General features: G+C 38.5%; 1 long non-coding RNA gene across 2 annotated transcripts in view; it reads left to right on the top strand.

Moving 5' to 3' along the window:
- The window catches only part of LOC135578245 (uncharacterized), a 47,635-nt gene extending 36,194 nt beyond the window's left edge, over positions 1-11,441 (top strand). The window contains exons 3-4 of one of the 2 annotated variants that reach the window (XR_010469662.1): positions 2,583-2,742; positions 6,796-11,441. This is a non-coding gene — a long non-coding RNA (uncharacterized LOC135578245). Of the gene's footprint in view, positions 1-2,582; positions 2,743-5,618; positions 6,755-6,795 lie in introns of those variants that run through there. The other variant, XR_010469663.1, reaches the window with a different exon arrangement.
- The last annotated feature ends 4,527 nt before the right edge of the window (positions 11,442-15,968 follow it).

The raw sequence follows: 15,968 nt of genomic DNA, 5'->3' as shown, positions 1-15,968 counted from the left end.
TAAGTAGGGATCCTCCTCCAGTACTCCTACACCTCAGCTCCTAAACGCAGCAGGACCTACAGAGTAAGAAAACTGCTCTGGACAGGGAAGACCAAGTATCAAATCACTTTTCTGTCTGATTCAATACGGGAACTTTCACCTCTTCCATCCCAATCATAATGTCCTGAATACAGGTACTACTGGTTATTTTAAGAGTGAAGCTGACAGCTTGGGGGTACCTCTCATTTTGATCACAAGTTCAATTTTCCTTTCTTTCCCTTTCTGTTTTTCTTCTGTCCTCCATCAGATCTTGCATTTCCCCACTTTAAATTATATTCAGTTATCTAAGGAGAGCCATGACCTGTGTTAAGATAAAGCACAGTCTCACAGGCAGTGTACTTAAGACACTTACTGTTGTCTTTTTAGAAGTCAACAGTAGAAGTTTAAAATCTGTCAGTGTTCAGCACAAGTACCACGTAACAATATAGTAATTTCTAGACTTCAACACAAGACATATGTTGTGGGGCTCCACTGTGGCAAGAGATACTTTGGCCCAATGGAAACCAGAAGGCAGAAGAAGGGGTGGCTTGAGAATATAGTGAGAGCTATCTCAAGGGATGAAACACTGTTCATAAAAACTAAGTTCCCCCCCCCAAAAAAAAAAACAAACACAAAAAACCAAAAACAACACTCCACCACACTTGAGGGAAGATAATCTATTAAAAATTAAATAAAAACAATAATAGATCCACATAAACCCAAAAGTATTCCATAAGAAACACAAGTAAAAGCTAAAATTTTTAGAATCTTTGCTGAAAAACTGTTTCCTCAAATCTCCATCTTTCATCCAGAAAAAGTAGTATCCAACAATCTCTACAAGCACCATCAATATTTTTTTTTTAAATGGCAGCAGTCCACTTGATGTGATTACCACTTTTCTTTGAAGACACTTTGCTGAAGATTCACTGTGTAAACACCACGCAGGCTACATCACAGCACAACAATGGAAGCCTCTTCAGAGGTTTGGCTGTGCAACATGAGGCAGGAGAAGAGTAGGAAAAAAGCTGTTTTCTAATTCTATATGAGAGGCTATCAGGGGAAAAGTTCTCAAAAAAAAGAAATTACCAGCGAACATGTCTGTACAGGACATACTATCTTACTGAACAAATTAATAAAGTGTGGAATAGTATTTTCGCAGTTTGCTTATTATTATCGAGGGACCATTCCCCACATGAAACATGACTCAGCCAGCTGCAAATAAACCCCTCTTCATCCTCTGAGGTTTCTCTCTTTGATGCTCAACTTATTCAAGATACTTCCCATCGCCTGCCTCCAATTTTGCTTTTGTGGTAATTGTTCAGACATGATTTAAAAACACATTATGGGCTATGGAGTGAGATAAGATGTAAATCAAGCTCATCCAGTCATTCAATCCAAAAATAATATGCTGGCATTGCGGGATATTAGAACCTCTGTAGGATCCCAAGTGAGAAGTCTTGAAACAAAATCAAAGTTATTGTTGTTGTTATTATTACACTATGCTGAAGAGCGGAGGATCCTTCCCTATCTGCAATGGGCATCTTGTGTCAGGTTTCCCACACTTTGGAAACCAAAGCAAACCCTTTGATTCGAAAGAATAATACACTGTGGCATATGTGGTGTGGTCTACTGCTGCCTTGTTGTACTGAATCCATGTTAACATGAATGATGGGCAGGTTGACTTGGGTTCGGTGAAATTTGAAGAAAACTAAAACTACAGGGAAATTCCTCTGGAGCTTACTTAGCTTAAATGCCAAAAAAAAAAAAAAAGCCATCTTGTCTAATTATTGTGTTCTTTATATAGGCTGTAAGTTTGGAGTTTATAATAAAACTTGGTATAAAAACAAGACAAAAGAAAGGCTAAATCCCCACCAGTGGATAGCATCAAAGCTAAACTCCCCATGAGCAATAAAGATGAGTTATGGATAAATATGATCTAAATGACCCACAGCAACAGATAAATTAAATGTTACATTTGATACACACCATATCAATTATGATATAATTTACCCACGGCCTAGAAAGTGGGAAGGGCTGGAAATACTTTCCTTCTAACTAATTATCATTTTTCTGTTGATGAAGTCATGACATGTTGTTAGACTTCCCTGTGAAATTTAAAAATAAATAAATAAATAAATGTCCATTCTGCTTAGCACAGTGGACAGATGAGAAATCCATAATATGGAGAAAGGACAATAAAAAGAAAGGCAACATCAGAAATTCAATACTTTGTCCTCTTCTCCTTCACTAACGAGCAAATATTTCAGTATGGAAATTAGACCATGTTTGTAAATTCTGTATTCAACTTGTCTATAACTTCTTATAAATTTGTAGGAGTTAAACTAATGCAAAGGCTGAATGAGACCAAACATTTACTCTCTCCTTAGGAGAGATTCTTGAAGACACATGACCATGTTGATCGTTAAAAAAGTCCATGACAATCAGACATGCAGTGGTTGGTCATTCTTCAGCACAAGGTAGCTCAATATTTCTATAGAAGTTCATTTTATCAAAGAAACAAAATGTTGACTTGATCTTCATTTCACAGTTTTTCTGTCTTTTAGATTTGCTGGTCCTTGTACACCTTGAGAAGGAAGAAACTCTGGATCTGATTTGCTACTATGTGATAATTCCAAGTATAGCATGGAAGAATGATCATGTTTGTGGCTGAAGAGATGTCATCCAGTGTCCTATGGTATTCATAATGGCTGGAAGATTTGTAAGGTAAGTGGTGTGGAATACAGGTATGGCATGCACTGAAATAATTCTGGGAAAGAAGGGACACAACCGATGCCAAGTAATTGTTCACCTAGGTGGAAAAGGATTCCCTCACCCACTGAAAATAGGGGAAAATAGTGATCTGTAGACCCTGTAAGCAAAAAGTACTGAGCTGGAGAGGAATTCAACTACATTTCTAGCCTTTACATTGAACTGGAATGTTGTGAATATCTGTTTCTAACTGAATGAAACTGCACTACAGCAAAAGACTTGCTTATGCTGGAAATCACTTAACCTCTGTCCTGCTCTGTCCAGATGAGACTAACTTCTGTTGCCTGTGGTCATGCTAAAGAGAAGGTCACCTGTTCTGGCTGAGAGCAGAAACTAAACAGTCCTAACCCATGTGTTTCATTATTTGGTGACTCAGGCCCTAAGTGGTGAATAACAGAAGTTGAATGTGATTCAACCTAAACAAAAGTTGAACTCTTTCCCAATACTGCATTATTGTCAGACATTCCTGAATAAGTGGTACAACCTTATGCAAAATCCAAACAAACCTAGCATGTGAAAATGGCATTTAAGCCTGAATAAAGTGTTAAAATAAACATATAGGCAGTAAGGATATGTTTTGTAAACACATCGGGATTTGTGAACAGATTGTCATATTACATTAAAACCATTTAAAACCCCATTTGTGACTACAGCCGTTTCATAACATCTTTTTTCTAAGTGGCTAAAGAGACATATGTGTTTAGTCTATTAAAGGAGAAAGCAGGCGCACACAAGGAGCGCTAGTCCGCTTTACTGAGTCTGTGTTATACCCCGGGTGATCTGTAACCCCTGTCACCCCATCAGGGCTGTTGGTACAAGTGACCTTGTCTGCTTGTATTTTTTAACAGACTTCAAAAACAATGTTCATGGTAAAATAGCATCCTGACTAGCAAAAACAATGACTGGAAGTCTGTTTCATCTAAAGTTAGGCATCCATACCTTTGGCTCATTTCTCCTCAGAAAAGTGCGAATATGCATACTCAACACCTTATCTCATGTATTGAATTTAGATCATTTTGTTGAATTAGGATCAAAGACCAGAGACCCTCCCAAATCTGTAGTTTTCTTTCTTGTACATACTTCTCTTACGATTTTTTCCACTCTTTCCATTAAGCCCAAATCTTTCAAAGTCAGTCCTTCAGGTTGCCTCTGCAAAAACTGATGAGAAAAAAGCATCTTCAGGTACCTTAGAGGTCCCTGAAGGGATGGTGCTCTCTCCATTGATTACCCAGTTGTCCAAAACATACAACGAGACTTTTTGATTACTGAAATTAGAGGAAATGTATTCAGCCTGGACATTTTTTTGTTCTTTTTTAAGAGTGAAAAATAATATATCCTGCTACAGAGGAAGATTGTCAAGTGGCACATATTGGAGTAGTATGACTGACTTCTATTAAAATTCTTTTTGGTGGTGCCTCTACCATTGAAAATAACTGATGATCTGACCCCAGATTTTCTTCCTGAAAATTAACAAAAGCATTAATATTAAGAGATTCAGTCATGGAGAGCTTGCTTGTTCCAAGTTAGCTATTTTCACATGAGTGTTGTGAATTTCATGCAGTCAAAATCAAGAGATTGGCTGAAAAAAAAAAAAAGTTTCAAAATAAATGAATTACAGGATCATGCTTATGTCCAAAGTATTTTGTATGCATTTAGATTTTCACCCCTGAAATACAGAAAAAAAATAATAGAAAAGCTTAGAAGCAGCTGCAATGACCTTATAATAAATTTGTTCCAAGAGCTGCGGATTTGTACAAAATGAGGATCAGCCCAGTTCTCAAGCTGAATTTGAAAAGGCAGGTGTGTATTACCACTCAGAGCTTAACAAGGCTGGTCACTTATAAATGGGTCCAGAAGAAGCTCTGGCACATCACAGTGTGCCATTAGTTGTGAACTGTCAAAGGCTTTGTTATCAGCGTTGCTGTGAGATCCACATTAATTATTTTATTCCTTTTCCAGCCTGGTGTTTCCAAGTTTGCTCACTAGCCCTAGCCTTTGACTTTCACAATAGAATTTCAGTCTAGCTGAAGTTAATTAATTTAAATTTGGCTCCGTCTCCTGTTCATCTCTTGTTAAGCCGTCACTTTCCTCTGCCTCAGCAAAACCCCATTACCTCATCTGTTGGATGGATCCTCACGGACAATGTCCAGCCTGAGCACAGGTGTTAACCCTTCCTCAACCCCCTGGTTACCTCTGGGATGATTTGCAAAGAGGGACCATTTGAAACTTAGGTTTTGATGAATTTTGCTCAGATACATCAATGCTGGAAAAATACACACAAAGCTTGTTTGTTTGATTACAGTACGCAGAGGAGACAGAGATTTTAATGCAGTCATGATGATTTATAATTGCAGGGAAGCTGCCCCCAGATGACTTATTTTATGTTTAGAGTAAGGCTTCTTTATCTTACTGTAGCACTAATGAGGGACCCCAAAGTGGAGATACATCCTTGCACCCATTGAGGTCTCTTCCAGGGTCAGTGGGCTGCTGAACTAACGAGTCAGGCTCCAAGTGTCTGCTAAGACATAGGCAAGAAAACAAAAGCTGTTCAGCCAGTAACTTTGCCCCCAGCTCTTTCTACACCTCCTGTTTCCAAAACTGCCTCTGCTTTAAATTCCCTGAGCCTGCTTTCAGAGTTGTCTCTGAAACTCAGAAGTTCCTATTTGGAATATTAACTGTAAATAACCTTCCAAGATAAGGTTTGTATGGTAAAGTGGAAAAATTTCCTTTGACTGTTCCTTGACGATGCAGCACAAAATGCCCTTGCTGTAAAGTTCTCCTGTTCATGTATGGTACAGATATGTCTAATGAAATGTCTTTCAACTCTGCAGACACTTGCTATATGCATCCCCGTCAAACCACCCTGCCTAGCCACAGCAACTCATCCTCTGGCACAATAGGACAATTCGAACGAGGTGATGTTGTGTTTCTCAGCTGCCACTGTTCAGGGGGATATACAATGAAATACAGGCGAGAACCCAATTAAAATTGCCATTTTAATTCAGATGATTTAAGAATTTCCTTCTACTCCTAAAGATGGATAAAGAGGTTTCCTATCTTTACATTTCAACCCACTGGCTGATAAATTCAAGGCACTTCTTGTCTGCAGATACAGCTAACTGCAGAAGCTGCCATGCCATCAGAAATGACTTGAGAGAGACAGCCAGGGATTCAAGCTGCTTCTTAGCACCACTAAATAGGTTGATGCCTATAATTCCTAAAACCATAACAGCTCACTAGTAATTTCTGTCATTTCAACAATATAGTTTTAGAAGAGATTTAAAAATGTATCACCACTATTTCATCAAATGCCACATTTCACCTTCTGTAGCCACTATTTTGTATCCTTCTTTGCTATTAAATTGACTTCAGTTCTTCAAATGACACATCTGTTTAAGCCTTATCTGTTCAAAGAAAGCTAATAAGCATAGCTAGGTTTAAAAGGATTAACTTGGATGGGAATTCTGAAAGTTTTCAAACATTCTTGATAGTATTTGCTATTAAAAAGGGGAAAAACGAAAAAAAAAATGCACTTACCTTCTTAAAAACTCTCTCAAACTCACAATGATGTGAGATTAATTCTTTAGCAGGTCAAATGGATGAGGATGACATTTCTATGCTTAAGGAAGCTCTTGATAGCTATCTAATGTTTCCCTGAACAACTTTTAAGATCAGTACTGAAAAAGTGGAAAAGTTGTATTTTTTTATTTTGAGTTGTAAAATTCAGAATAATACCTACATATTTGTAAATGCTTTCACGAGTTACACAAAGATACATCTGAGTTTCTGCAAAAACACATTTAAAAATTATATGAAGTAAAATGTAGATGCTCAACTCCCTTGATTAAAAAGAAGCAATAAAAGTTGTTTTCTTGTTTCGTCTTGCAAATCTGTGGTTTTATGCTCTGTAGTGTACAACTTGCTTTATCTCCAGCATATCTATAGTGAACATATATGTGACATTTACACACTAGGAAATAATCTGAAATACATTCTGAATTATTTTAGCTGCAGAAGACAAATAGATCGTCATCAATGGAAAGTTAGAAGCATGAACCACGTGTTGGGCCTTGAATGGGACACTCTCTTCTGCTGCAATCAGCCCTATCTTTCCAATGAATTCAGTGGTAATGATTTGAGACTGGGGAGTTGATTTGCATGGAAGAGACCTCCAATTGCATGCATGCATGGACAAAAGATGGTTGAACTGTGTAGAATTGTGTATTAAACTCATGCTCACTTGAGAGGGAAAAGCTGCAAAATTTGGATTCAAGATGGGATCCTTCAAAAGATCAGCAAATTATCAACCAGAGACCATGGAAAATTTTCCCAGATCTCACAATAGTGTACCTCAACATATTGAGCTGAATAAGAAATAACTGACCCCCAGAGAAATAGTAAATATTGCTAAATTTACTTGCTGCCTGCCACCAGCAACAGATCAACACAAGAAGAAAATCCTAATTTATTTTTTTAAATGAAAATTGAAAGCAAAAGGCTGTTGCCACCGTTTCTCCAGGAGAGACTGATGAATGACTCTGACACTGTTCGTATATGGATTTTAGATGCAATTACAACTGAAAGAGAGAAAAGCCAAGCAAGGCAGACACGGACAGTAATACTGCATCTGTCAGTCACAAAGATGAGCTGCTCACCTCTAGCTTTAACCAAATTAACACATCAGTGACTCATGCATTACTTCGGGACTTTAATTCATAGCTTGACAAACCATAAACAAGAAACCAGTGTACAGATTTCATATTTTTTCAATAAATGTTTCAAAGGCAGCTGGAGTCAGTGAATAGCCCAAGTGATGCAGTAGATGTGTTTGCAGTGGCAGAATATCCCAAATCCTGTGATACGTTGGGGTTTCCTACCATACAGAGGTAGGCCAGGAGGTAACGTACAGAAACACATAAAGACAAAACACAGCTTTTGATTTGGGTTTAGGATTGGCCCAGAGTCAACCTAAAAAACTCTTCATTTGTTTTGCTGTGGTAAAACTGTATAGAAGGTGAATCCAGAAGATAAACTTTTAACAATTTTGGATCTGAAACAAAATCCAGACCTCAAAGATTGGCTCCGTCCCAAAGATTCACGTCAGCTTCTGCTTTCATCAGAAAGTCAGAGTGGGAGGCTGAGATCCTGCTCTGGATCTTTATTCATGTGAAGGCACTAGGGAAGATAAGAATCCACTGAACATCTAATCGAGAATCTTTGGAAATCTTGTTTACCCTTCTTTCTCATTTCTGCCTTTTTAACCCTCTGAAAGATCTTGTCCTTGGCACTGTAATCTGACTGTTGACTTCAGTGGATTTATCATGGTTTATGCTAGGTTAAAAGATCTGGACTTTTATTTAATCCATGCTAAATACCGTTTTCAAATAAAGATCATAGAAACAGACATTGCTTTTGGATTAGCAGCCTTTTGAAGTAAGCTGTGAAGCTCCATGTGAACAGTACAAAAATGAACCTTCCCATAAAAGTCTGGATCCAGTTCTATGTTGAAATTCTAATCTATTTCCCTTCGAAATCCATAATTGTTCAACTTCGAAGATATTGCATCACTTTAATTAGTGCTGGAAACAATCATTTCACCCAGTTAATTTAATTTGTCTTTGAAAGTATAATAAAGTACTATCTAATAATAAACTACGTGCTTATCATCTGACCAACCTTCTAGCTAAAATACTGTTTACTGATCTACCGATCTACTGATCTGGCTTTGCTTTAAACAATAACATCTAAATATAAACACTGATTCTTCCACTTGATCTCCTACACATTTGATTTTATGTAGGTCATGAATGATGCCAGTAAGGACGGGCTTTAAAGCATTTAAATAAAATAAAGGTAGAGAAGCATGTGGGAGAATAAGAATGTTGCCCAGCAGTTGCAGTATGTGGGCTAATAATTTCAGTCAGCGCAATGTGTCATAGTTAGCTGTCCATGAGGCAGGTGTATTGTGCAGAAAACTAAAGACCAGAAGACCCATCAGTACCTAGCTGGCCATTTCTAAGGCAGTGAATAGGTTTACTCATAGAAGTACCTACATCAAAGTATTATGTGAACAGCGGTCTAGAAAGGATGTGAAATGAAGTTCAAAGTGGCTCTCTTTTTCCATGTGATGAGTCCAAGCGATTGAATCCCCACCATGCTGAAGTTTCTGGTAAAACCCCAGTATCTTATTAAATACAGGCACCCATGACTTGTGCTGACAGTTCAGTATGTCAGTAATCAACGAATTGCAATTACTTCTCAGTTGTGCACCTCCTTCTGTGTAATAGGAGCTGAACAGTTATGAGGAAAATTATTTGGCAGCAAAACACCAACACACCTGAGAAACCATGGGAAAGTCCAGTAAGTCCTAGAAGTGGTACTACCTGGCCAGCCTCTACCTCTCAGAACAGGAGATGCAGCAATATCAGGACAGATTCCCTGAACCCCATGGTCAGAAAAAAATATTATGCCATCTCATCTTTGTTTCCTGCTGCCAAACCTCCCTTCATTAAAGGAGGTTTGATTTCAAAAATGAGCAGTCACATATGAGGCTCGTGTAGAGCCCAACGTGAAGGAGGTATCACATACAAAAGCTGGTTCCAGATACTTGAGGAAAAGTGGGTTGGTTTTGTAGGTTAACTCTTTGAACAAAAACCAGGATTTCTGGCAACAATAATCAAGACACTGTGGAATTTGTGCATTTGAGGGAATTTGTCACTCTTGCAGCAGACAAGCAAAGTGCAAGACCCCGGTAACACTCTCAGACTTACTCATGGTGAGGTAGAACTTGGCCTTGTGTGCAAGACAGATCGATGTCTCTATAAGACTGTCCCTGAAAACACCTCTGAAAGAACATTTTGGTTGTCTTTGGAACAACATATCAAGAAAAAAAAAAAAAGAGCAAACCACAGTTCTCTGTGGCTTGAGGGTCACCCAGAATCTGTTCCCACAGTTCTATTTAGCTAATGAAGTCATACAAACCCTGCACAAAGTGGCACTGGTGACCCCTGTGTCTCTGGATGCCAAACTTTAAAGGTAACACGATAACGGTTTTGGATGTAGAAACAAAGAAGTCTATGTGCAACCACATAAGCAGGAGAATGACAAACAAAGATGCTATAGAATGGAAATAGATAATTTCAGGCAAGGAGAATGTAAAGTAATCGCTCCTGCCAGTTCCACTGCTCATTATCATGCGGGCTTGGCTTTCTGTCCTTCTTCTCTACTTTTCCACCTTTTATACCCAATAAAGAGATTTGTTTTGTAACATAGAGCAAAAACACATAAACAAAAGCTACTAATTCCCCCCAATTTTCACATAGAATCAAACAAACAAGTATTCTGCTTGGGGCTGTGAGATATACTGTCCTCTAGCATTTGAAGCTTTGACATAAGATACTCCAAGAATGTCTCATTCAACATTTATTTTCTCTCCCTATTTGTGTGACAAATGCTTGTCTTTCTTTTTCTTTCTTTTTCCCTTTCATTGTCTTTTTTATCTTCCATTCTTTTTTCCCTTCTTTCCTGGTTATTCTCTCACTTCCTTTATTTTTGTCTGAACATTTAAAAGAATGGTTTAAAAAAATAATAATTTCCATATATTTATAGGTAATTTGTGTTGAACTTGAAAATATGTCAAATCTTCAATGGCAGAAATGACTGTGAATTGAGTTTTGAATGCAAAGGAGAACAGTTCCCTTGAATTCAGAATAATTACAGAAAAATTAGCTTTCTCAAGTATGTCAGAGGACTAGAAAGATATAAATTTTAACACTAGTTTTGTAAGTTTGCAGGTACACCAGTGTAACTAACAAATGAAAATAGACTAAAACGGGAAATCTGATAATTCTATTGTTTTTATATAGAGATATAAATTGTATATATTGTTGAATATAAACATCTTTGCAAAGTAATATAAGGTAAAGGGAATAAAAATGTTTATCCACTTTGTGTGTTTTTTTTTTTTTTTTGAAATTGCAGTAGTTTATGTTTTCAAGTCACAAGTATGCACTAAAATATACTTTTTCCATGAAAGCTGTGTTTTTTATTTTTTAATGTGCTTATCTTTAGAGCTGTCATCCCTAGTAAGGAATTGTTGCCATACCCATTTTACAGCTGGAGACCTGGGACATGGAAACACTCATGCAGCACCTCGCTAGTGCTGAACCACACAGGTGAGCCCCAAGGCCAAGTGGTGCAACCTGACTCATGCCCACATGCCTTACTTTCCCTCCCAGAAAAATTAAAAGAAAAGAAAAAAAACCTCCACAAGGTTGCTGCATCCAAATAGCCTATTGAGAACAATGCTTGGCTTGTGCCGTCTCACAATTTATGTCTGAACATTAGCTGGGAGAGTTTTAGCTGTTGTATCCCAGGGCTGTGCCATGAAGTATGGTGATGGGTGGACTGAATAGACCAGGGGTGTCTAATTCTCACTGGGAGCCACATGAACATCGTGATTGCCTTCAAGGGACTAAATGCAATATTAGGACTGTATAAATGTAACTGGAATAGACTATAAGCAGCTGCATTCTACCTCATCTTGCTGCAGCTGGTTCAATGGCACAAGCACAACCACAGGTGGTGCCAGAGAAAGCAAGATTCGGGTATTCAAGACCCAAACTGCTATTCCAAACTCTGAATAACCATAGAATCCTGGAACAGTTTGGGTTGGAAGGGACCTTTAAAGATCATCTAGTCCAACCCTCCTGCCATGGGCACAGACATCTTGCACTGGATCAGGTTGCTCAAAGCCCAGTCCAACCTGACCTTGAACACTTCCAGTGATGGCGCATCCACAACCTCACTAGGCAACCAGTTCTAGTGACTCATCACCCTCGTAAAATATTTCTTATTTCCAATCTAAACCTAAGTCTTTCAGTTTAAAGTCATTGCCCCTTGTTCTCCTTCAGACTGTTTTCCTACATAATATTCATGCAAAGAGCAACCAACTTCTGCAGAGCTGCTACACTCTTGTGCTAAGTGTCCGTAAAGGCAAGGCACAATTTGGCTGCACGTGAGCCGACTTTAATTGGGAGGTTAGCATGGATACACCATCATGGTTTTGCATACAGACTGTACGGAGAGGCCCGTGTTGATGGAGAACAGTGCAAGCTCATACAGTTGCATAGATTTTCCAGACCAGAGCTGGCTTCCACCTGGCCAGCCCTCAGCAGAAGGAGAAAAGATTGCATCTCTCTATATTCATCTTCGAGGGTTAGACTCTGGGTTGCAATTTTGAGGTCTGTTACTAGCATAGCTCATCTTTCTGTTGTTCCCTACTTTGGACTTATGGTAGAAAACAGAGTTTTGGCAATACTGGTCAGCTCCCTAACTATTGCATGTATCTATTAATACATAAATTTTAAAATAAATCTGCAATGCTATAAATAAAAAGTTATTTTCATAAGACACATGGGCAATTTTTCACTCAAAATCTAAAATCTGAAAGGACACATTTTGTCTTAATAAGATATGTGGTGGGTTTCCTGTATGTGACATTGAAAATAGTGAATGTTCCCCAATGGACCATTTAACTACAATAAATCCAGACTTGTTCCTTATAAAGAAATGTTGTCAGCAACAAATTGTTTAACAGTTGTTTTAAGGTCATGCTTTCTAAAGCCACTTCCCACAGTATTTACGGCACCACTATTTAATATAGGTAAATTATAATTTATTGTGTGTGTGGGGGGGTGCGTGCATGTGATTATTTTCATTAAACAAAATAGTTCTATTGCCATCTTATCAGAAATTGCAGAAAGAACAGAATGAAAATGAATGGGATTAACAATAAATCGAATGAGGATTGTGCAACATCAGGATTGCTATTAAAGGCAAGATGAACTTGAACAGGAATGGTTCTCAAAACCACTTGTATCTGGTACACATTTGGGTCCAGTGCCCTCCCTTTTTTTTTGGTGGGATAATAGACTAAAAAGTCACTAGCACCTCCCTGTCCAGTGATGTGGAGGTAAATGGAAACAATTCCCCCCTGTGAAGAAAACAGGTAATTTGGACTGAAGTGCTTGTGACTGAGTTCTACCACAGCACCCATATCATTGCCTCAGGTTTTGGTTGAAACAGAAGTTGACAATTCTTGTCACCACAACAAAATAAATCTACATGTCGAACACTTCTGGCCTTTGGCACACCTCTCTCAAAATTTTCATTGTGCTGTTTTCCACCCTTACATGCACATAAGGCCAAAATTGTCCCCATGCCTACCCTTCTAAGGATCTTATCAATCTGAAGTAGCTATTTGTTTTCCTGACTTTAAATAAATCTTTTTCAAAGGATTTTATGACTGTGCCCTGGACACAAATACCAAATATTTACATGCATAATAAAGTGGAACATATTTACCATAGAAATGAAGCTACCTGACTTCAGAATACCAAAATTTTTATCACTGTTGTAAAGCCTTAAGTACTGCTCAACTTAAATATCTGTTTCACAGGGTAAACAGAGTTGTTCTCTCTCTTTAGTTAGTTCTAGGACTAAAATAATGTAAATTGGGTGACATCCAACTTGAAACTAGTAATGCATTAGGATTATTTGAAACAGTTGCTCAGTACTGTTGGACAGCAGATACTTAAGAAAAGTGCTTTATTCTGTGTACCCAAGTTTGAAATTATTGCCCTGTGAATCTTGAGTGTATGGGGAGCATCTCTGCCTGTCTCTGTGCACCAGACTGGAGAACCTGCAGCTCTACCCATGTTGAAACTGCAACTTCTTACTTTGCGACAGAGCTCATGAGCTGTTCTCAGGCCCATGGGGAGTGCTCAGGTGAGACAAGCAACAAGTCCAGGCCTCTTCTATCCCACTAAATTAACTTGGTTTTATTATTGCCTCATTCCTCACACTCCCAGGCTAGCCCCCACTTGTCCATTTAATATCCACCATTGTGTCCTATCCGGCATGCAGACGGTAAGCTTTCCTACTTGGGGACTGTCTCTTCTCACTTATTTATGGCATCAACGGTCTACTGGGGCTCTGATTCTCCACTGGATTTCCTAGCCCCTTCTCTATTAAAATGAGAAATAATAAAGTACATCAGGATTTTGCAGGATTAACCTATTAGTCCTTAGTGGGCGGGAAAATCACCCAACCCTTCACAGTCTGGCTTTGTTATTGTTTCTAGTACTGTTGCAACTACAGGCCACCAACTGGAAACGAATCTACGGCCATCTACCACAATTCAAATTAATTCAAGCCAAAACCATGTTTCGAGCCAAATAACTACTTAAAATACCACTGTGTTTGCTTGCGTAATAACCTCACACATGCAATGGTCTTGCTTTTTAACTGCACCTTTTAACTGGTCATGAGCAACACTTTAATGGCCAGGCTCTTGGTTTTTAAGGGAGGAATCTGGGGAAACATAAGCAGCCATTATGCAAGCAGATACAATAATCATATATATCACATGTTAACAGAAAACAAATATGTGACTGCCTGGCAACTCCCTTGATTAAACTCCTGGAGTAAAAAGCAGACTGGGCTTTTTATTACTAACTGTCAGGGGACAGAGCTACCATTGTGATAAACACTATATATATGCAAAATGAGATGCTTTTCCCTCCTCACCCAAGAGCTGGCAATCTTTGGGCACAGACACATTGCCTGGTCACACAGTCAATCTGTGCCAAAGCTTCCAACTCATTAGACCACACACCTTCTCTCATATAAAATCTGTAATAATGTCTATATTATTAAAAATGGACTTTTGCCATAAAACAAACAACACATTAGGCAATTCTATGTGAGGAGAGCAGCTTGCTGCATGACCTCAAAAGCTTGTGATGCCAGCTGTGACTATAAGCTATGTCTTTCTGCTCAACAGCTCACTAATAATTGAGACAACCCTTGTTCTCGCTAAATTATTTTTGTGAGCTGAACTGGGAGAGCACTTGCGAGAGAAGAGCATTTTGTTAGAGTTTTCAATGCTGTTCTGAATGTGACTGGCAGCATGTTCTGGCAGTCCTCCATTTGGATGGTACAATGGTGTCACTTCTAATAATAAAGAACATACAAACGTTTCATGAGCTTTAAAGCATCGCTTTGCTGCAGACTTCAGGGCCCTCTTATTTCCTGGAAGTGTTAATAAGCACGATGGAAAAAATGGGTTTTATTACAGGGAACTTCTAATGCTGGATAAGCTGCATGACAAAGTTGGGGTGGTATTTTTTCTTTTTCTTTCTCTTCCTTTTTTTTTTTTTTTAAAAATAGGATAGTAATCTAGTTTTTCTAGAAATACCTGGATTCCTAATTAAACTTTGGACTGCTTTCTAATCACATCTGAGCCGTTTGATGACTATAGGTCACATCACTTTTTGGAGGAGTTGCTTTCCCTCTCTTCTCCTGCTTTTTGGCTGATTTGCTTAATTATTTGGCTAATTTGTTTAACCTTCATCTGTGGAGATTTTCAAAAACTGCCTGGACATAATCCTGCTCAAGCACGGAGGCTGGACAAGGTGATCTCCAGAGGCCCATGCCAACCTCAGCCAATCTGTGTTTCTATGGATTAGATTTCAGGCTCTTCAACTGATGGTTCTCACTTGGTTCTGCAGCACACACAGAAACAGAAATAAGCCAAGCCAATGGACAAATACTTATTTAAGCTGTAGCAGAAATTGACACAGTGTCTCAGATAATGAAAAGACTTTGTTAAAAGTCAAAATATGTCTTTCTCCAATATTTGTACCTTCTGGATGCACTATTTTTTTGGGGGGCGGGGGGGGGGGATGTAACAAACTAACACCATCTAATTTGGGCCTTTTTTGACAGGAGGATTGGTCTAAAACTCCAGCAGCCCTTTTCACTCTATATAATTATATGATGCTATAATCATAACTTTATCCCAAAATTAGATTCTCTGGGTCCTCCTCTGGAATCCTTCTTTATCCCACCCTCATTGTTGTGAAATGCATATATATAAGCACATATAATGTGTTCATACCCATGTTTCTCTGAAGACAGAGGTAGTCATTACACTCAGGTAGTCTGACTGGCAAAACTGTTGGATTAATTAATCTGTGTAAGGAAGAACAAGTAGCACAGGAGATCATATTCCTGAGAAATGAGTATATTCTGACACCAGGTCTTTAAGTATATTTAGAGTCCAAATACCATTAAAATATAAACTCAGATTCCTCTCTATCAGTCATCTACGTCCCTTT

Source organism: Columba livia, chromosome 1 (assembly GCF_036013475.1).
Source record: "Columba livia isolate bColLiv1 breed racing homer chromosome 1, bColLiv1.pat.W.v2, whole genome shotgun sequence".
NCBI lineage: Eukaryota > Metazoa > Chordata > Aves > Columbiformes > Columbidae > Columba > Columba livia.
The sequence above is the reverse complement of the archived record's forward strand: the minus strand, read 5'-3'. Positions and strand labels throughout refer to the sequence as shown.